The following is a 7,225-nucleotide window of genomic DNA, read 5'->3' on the forward strand; positions in this document are numbered from 1 at the left end:
CATCTAGAGGCATACTTATTTTCAACCCATGAAAATCAAAGTTCCTCAAGTCAGTAATTCCTAAGTCTAAGGACAAGCCACCCTGGTGTCTCATGTTCTTATCAGGTCTCTACGGGATACATTTTAAATCCTAATTGTGTAGACTTAAAACCAGGTAACTGGTTAATGGCTGAGAATGGGTAACCTGTTTCTTGTTACATAAGTATTATTTCTCTTGCAAGGAGGAATTCATAAGAAGCATCAAATCTCTTTCTTACCAAAGTCTTGGGTTAGGTAGTTTATAGTTTCCCTGGCTAACCAATCCTTTTGGAAATACTTTTTCCTACAAAAATGAAATTGGTTTCAACTTGCACTTAAGATAATAAAGAGATAAGATATCCAGTAGGAACCGCCACATAAAGAGGAGCTACAACTGTATATATTTTTATCAATGTCAAACCAGTTGTAACCCAATTTACATCCACATTTTAAGAGGACAATGAGTTCAGAGATCTATTACAGAAGACAGACAATGGGTCACTCACCTGCCACCTTCCTTACCACTGCATTAATTGAAGGAAATCTTGTTGTAGCAAAAGAGAATAAAGCCTGGGCTTCTTCAGACCCAGAACTGAAAAAAAAAAAGATTTCGTGCTGTGCTTATAATTTAGACTTTGTGTATTAAACATGTCTTAGGCATATTCAAAAGTCCGTATACTTCTTATGGGAAGTAAGAGTACATTACACATTCCCACAGGACAATTCTCCAGAAACTTAGTCCAGGTCAAATCCGTGGCTAAATGTCAATACACAATAATTCTCTGTATCAAATGATCTCTGTGACCTAACAAACAGCCCACATGTTTCAGGCAACAGACTAAAGGAGCTAAATATTATAGTGTACCAGAACTGTATGGTGAGTCCCCTTACCCCCCCCCGTTAAATATTTACACCCTAAAGAAATGGACACTACTGTCCAAATAAGAGTAAACATACATGTTTAATCCCTAATTACAACACAGAATCAAGGAAGACACACTCATTCCACTCTTTGGTTATTAGGTGCTATTAATTTTAATAATACAATGATTGATTTTATTCTTCATATTGCCCAAAAGTAGGGAGAATGAGTGAAATTAATCCCTTTTGAAAATGAGTGAGCTGCTGTAAAACTATAAATAGCAACTGAATGCTAATGAGCACGAAGATAATTCTTCAATTTAAATCCTTTGAAATCTGTGAGCAAAAGATCTGTACTAAAATGTCAAATTTAAATAATGGCGTCCCTGCTTTAGATCCCCGTGGGTTTGGAAGGTTTTATACACTCAGCGGGGCAGAGAAGCAGAAGTCCTACCATGGCTGAGCACAGGGAACCTGTGTTCAAACCACTGCTGTCGTCCTGAGGAGCCGTGAGAGCGGGGGCCAGGTACTTCCCCTTTTCTGGCTCGGGCTCTGACACAGGCAGGCTTACACTAAAGGACTTCTCCGCCCCACCTCCCCAGTTTAGCCAGTTCTCATCCTGAGAACGAGTCGTGACTGCATGCTGACAGAGGAGTCCCTGGATGCCAGTTTCACCTCAGCAGCCCCCCACTTCTTCAGAAACCAGTAAATCCCACTCTGTGTTGAAGCTGGCCTGACTTGTGTTTCTGCCACCTAGAACTGAAAATGTCCTGACAAATAAAATATACATGCAATACTTTTAACCTGGCTCTCATCAGACCAAAATGCAACTTCAGATTTTTCACTTACCATTTATAATGTTGAACATAAGATAGCATTCATTAACATTTTCTCATACTGCTCTAAATTCTCATGAAATATGTTCTTAACCACTTCCTGGCTTTAGAACTGACTGGTAATAGTTCTCATATTCGAGGACTTCTCATATTTAACGGTCCTCAGATTTTAACTGTTAATGTGTTTGAACAGTTTTCCTTTACTTCAAATAATTTTAAGTATTAGCAGAAGGGACAACGGCAAACATCCTATTCAAGACCATGGACTCCTTTACAACACTTGACATTTACAAAAGTAGTCTGTATTTTTTTCTGTAAAAATATAAAAGTAGAGTCTGTGTTTTTAGGAGGCAAGCATATCCTACTGGGCTCTTCCCCTGGAATTCACGAGCCTATCTGGGAAGTCAGAAGGAGCACTTGTGAAAAATACCTCAATCTGCCGCTCCCTTACCCACTACATTAGCGCTACGCAGAGACGTGCAGCCTGAGAACGTCCACCAACCGTCACCAGCCTACAACGAGATACAAAATTTGAAAACGAGTGTTCAGAAACTTTTATGGTAATTTGACATTGCCACAATTATCCAAGAGTATGATCATTTTTCTAAGAGTTGGGTTTTTTAAATTACATTTAGCAAAAGTATCGTTCCACAGCAGCAGGGAGGAACCATTTTCCCAACTGGCCGTTCACCGGAGACAGTGTGAGAAGGGCAGCGCTGCTCACCATTCTCAGTACCCAGGCAAAAAGGGATGCCAGCCTCTGAATGTCTCCAAAGCATCCATGTCTACACGGCAATACCTACTTCCAGACCTGTATACCTACTTATCTATGATTAAGTACCATGCCCTGGCTCTTCTAACTCCTCTAACAGCCGACCCTGTGCAAGCACGGTAACTGCCCCATCACCCTCTGATTTTGCCAGAGAATTTCTCAGAATGGTAGCCCACACTTCCTCCACTTCCTTGCCCTCCAATCACACCACAACCCATTACAATCTGGTTCCCACAACCAGATGACTGACACAAAACTTTCAAAGTCATCAGGAACATCTACACAATCACCGCTGCCCCTTACTGCCCCCCACCCCCCCACCCCAATCTCTGTACAGCACTCACAGCTTCTGACCACCCCTTGGCTTCTTTAACAATAGTCTCCTAGTTCTCTCCAGTTTCCCGCTGCTTCTCTTGGCTTTCTGCCTTTTACTATTTTATCCCCAAATGTTCGTCTTCCCCAAAAGTTTTACCCTTGGATCTTCTCTCAAATAAACTCCTTCTACTTCAATCCACTCCCACCTCTTGCAATCACCAGATCAAAATAGATAAATTCCCAACCTGCACTTGGCAGTCCTAGCCTCTTCTTTGGAGCTCCAATCCACATTCCCAAATGCCTCCTGGACTCACCCTGCATGTAACTGCCATAATCACCATGTATTTCTACCACTAGAGTTGCCTGTGTGCCTTACTCATTCATTAAATGGTTTTCCTGCACATGCCAGGCAATGTGGGTTAAAGCAGTAAACAGAGCAGGTGTACGTCTGCCCTCACAGAGCCTCCGACACTCAAGTACAGATCAGACAAGACAAAATCATCACAGATGTCTACGTGTCCCTAAGTAAATACAAGGCAAAGCGTTGCTATGGGGAGCTGGTCTTAGAGGGCTCTCTGAGCAGGTGGCATCTAAAATAAAAGCAAAAGGACGAAACACCTAACTGGAATAGTCAAGTGAGTCAACAGTCTGGGAAACCCCAGCATGCTACAGGGTGTAAGAAAGTACATCAGCCTGAGTGTGAGAAGCAAGGAGAGGACAGATCCTGCAAGGGGCTTGCTTTGTACACTATGGGAAGGAATCTGGATACTAGTCCAAGTGCACTGAGGTGATGACAGATTTTAAGCAGTAGTGTAACATTTAATTTATGGGCTAAAAAAGATCCCTTTAGCTGTATTTACAGAACAGCTTTGTGGGGGGGAAATGCACATAAAAAGACTACTTCAAAAGCCATTGCAATAACAGAGGTGGCAGAACAAATTGGAAAGAGACAGAGTCTATGACTCGAATAACCTCTTACCTGACCACCCTTCCTCAAAGCCGCACTGCTCTGTCATCCGTACCACTAGATTAGGTACAGGCACTCCCTGTTCAGAACCCTTGGCAGCTCCCCATTACATACAGAAGGGCCGTCCTATTTTTAAAGCTCTCCACAACCCAAGCCCAGTCTACTTTATCATTATTTTTTCCCATTGCACTTAAAAGCCTTTTAGATTAAGGTTCCAATCCCAGAATACTCCCTGCATTCTGCCAACTCTGTATCTTTGCCCAGACTCTTCCCCAGCCTTTCTTCCCACCACCTCTCTTCTCCTCTCCTCCCCATCTGAGATCCCACCAATCCATCAAGCTCTGACCAAAGCACCACTTCTAATTAAGAAGCTCCCTCAGATCTTCCAGATGGAACAGATAGCACCCGCAGGACCGAACAGCTCTGTGAACGCTTCTCACTCTGCTTTAACTACAGCCCTGGTATTTGTCTTCTCACTCATAGTCTTCCTCCACTAGATAACCAAAGTTTGTAGGAAGGAAACACTCCCCGTTTACCCATTTCCCAGAACACCTAATGAAGTCCTGCAGAAAGACATCTGTTCAAATTACCTTTTTTTCTAAAAGGCTCCTTGACACTTTATATGCAGTTACTCATTAAGTAATCTTAAGTGGTCAAGTGATATTGAAAGTAACCACTTTATCATCATCTCATCCTATTTATTTGCCAGCTATCTGTTTAATGGGGTCATTTATATACAGGAATGGGAAAAGAAAGAAAACTAGTGGTGATGAAAAGTCAGAAGAGGAAAAAGGTAGACCTGATGTATATAGAACCTTGTTATAGCAAATTTTAAAAGTCAAATGATAAAGGGACCAATTTATATGATAAAACTTTGAAGCCCCAAATTTAGAGGAATCATCAGTGTAAGATGTATGTCAACAAGGCATAACGTCCAACCCTGAAATACTATAAATCCCTAAACAAATATTACAGAGACAAAATTCCTAGGACAGAAATTCATGACTCTCAGTTCGGGAAATACTGTTCGAAAGAATTTTCACATATATAAAGAGAAGAGATTCTAAAGTTGGGAATGTAATCTCAAATGCTACATGTGCTATAGAGCAAGATTGGCAAACCATGGCCCACAGATCAAATCCAATCTGCCATCTGTACAGAATAGTTTTTACAATTTTAAATGAATTTTTTAAAAAATTCACAAGATTAATATTTCATGACATGAAAATGATATGAAATCAAATTTCAATGTCCCCACATAGAGTTTTATTGGAACAGAGCCACATTCATTCATTTATACACTGTTTAAGGCTGCTTTGGTGCTACGATGGCAGAGCTGAGTAGCTGGGACAGAGACCGTATAACCCACAAAACCCAAGATGATATTTCTATTTACCATATGGTCCTTTGCAAAAAAAACAATTTGCCAATCCCCCAACTATAGAGGAAAAAAACAATGGTCATACAGACAAGGACTGTTCATGTCACAAGACTGGCCATTCTTAAAAAAAAAAAAAAAAAAAGATTTCAAGTCATAAATTAAGAGGGCTACAAGGCACCTCTGATTGTATGATAGGTATCACATGGGAGAAACTTCAGCTTCCAATAGAGAAGTAGCAGGAACCAGATTTACCCCCCTACCCTAGACAACCAGAAAATTGGAGTTAATACGTGAAACACCTATTTTCAGCCATTATGCACCAGATAGCACAGGACTACCATCTCTGATGAAAGAGAAACAAAAAGGTAAGCCTTAAGATTGCCCTTTCTGCCTAGAGGCACATTCCAGATTGCAGAAAGGATGGGGGATCCCAAGCAGGGCAGAAATGCTTCCCTAAGCTGAAAAGACAGACCCTGGAGATCTGTCCCGGACACCGGGAGTCTGAGACAGCTGAAAGTTGCAGGACAAAGTTCTGGAGGGGAGAGAGCTACACAGAAAAAAAGAACTCCAAAAATATGCATAGGGTCACCAAGTTTTTGCTAGATATTAAGATATACATGTATAGAATGAAACTCCAGAGGCTGGGCAAAGAATGATCCAGGAGCTATGGATAGAATGGTTCCCCAGAGCTCACATGGGCTGGGAATTGTTTGGTTCCCATTAGCCAAACTGGAGAGTCCTCACTGATTACACAGGGCATTCAGTAGAGACACTAAGAGGGCCACACCTTAGTAGTAGAGCTAAACCATCCTGTGGGGGCGGGGGGCGGGGGGGGGGGTGTGGGGGCAGATACTTGAGACTGTGTAAAGTTTAAAGGCAAGCCTTGAAAGGATTAAACTGAACTACACGTAAATTAACTACGGGGGGGGGGTGAAAACCTTAGATGAAGACCACAAAATCTAGGCACCCAACAAATACACAATGTCCAGCATCCAATCAAAACTTACTATACATGCAAAAAAAAAAATGTGATCCATAACTAGAGAAAAATCAGTAACAGAAACAGATCCAAAAATTATAGAGATAAGGCATTTAAAAACAGCCATTATAACCACGTTGAAATATTCAAAGCAGCCTTTTTCAATTCTCCCAAGGATGATACACAGCTAGAACCACCCATCTAGGTGGGTGCACTGAAGAGAAGTTAGTTAATTCATTGCATACCACAGATAGGTATTAGACTCAATTCCCCAGGAACTCAGCTGAGAGGGGCTGGATAAGAGAAATACATGAGCACAGTGAGAGAGATGGAAGATGTAAAAAAGAGCCAAACAGAACTTCTATAGAAGAAAAAAGAAATCACGTCTGAAATGAAAAATTCATTAAATGTGATTAACAACAGATGAAACAACAGAAGAAGAAAAGGTTAGGGAACTTGAAGATGTAGCAATAAAAAGTATCCAAAGTGAAGCACAGAGAGGAAAAAAAAGTAAACTGATGTTAACCTTCAAACTGCTTCGCTATAAATCATCTATTCAGAATAAAATTAAAGGTTTGCCATTAAATCTACCTATTATATAGACAATCTCTTGTTATCTGAAGTTACCTATGATAAATAAAAAATGTTCCCAAATGAAAGTCCTAACAAGGATATGCAATAGAACTATAGTATTAAAACCCACACGATAACTATGGGTTACTACCTTCCTGGGTGGTAATTTTAATAAGCATTCAAATAAATGTGTGTGTTTTGCTTCAGCTGTTTTAAGCTTCATCTTCAGAGGAGTATATGTGTATGTATTCACCCTCCTCTCTCCTTCAGAGATGGGTTTTCTGTCAGGGGCACTTCACAGAAAACGTTTAAGAAACACCAACTCAAGAAAATATTCAGGAAATCCCTAAGAACACCAAGCCATTTCACTTCAATTTCACCTGCTAAATAACTAATACTGATTTTTAGATTCAAACCCTAAGGCACTGTCAGAAAAAGGCACAGAACTAGCTACTAAAATAAGTTTCTTCCAACACTCATTCCTTCAAGAAACCACCAAAATAACAAGTCATCAAACCTTATC

Source organism: Zalophus californianus, chromosome 11 (assembly GCF_009762305.2).
Source record: "Zalophus californianus isolate mZalCal1 chromosome 11, mZalCal1.pri.v2, whole genome shotgun sequence".
NCBI lineage: Eukaryota > Metazoa > Chordata > Mammalia > Carnivora > Otariidae > Zalophus > Zalophus californianus.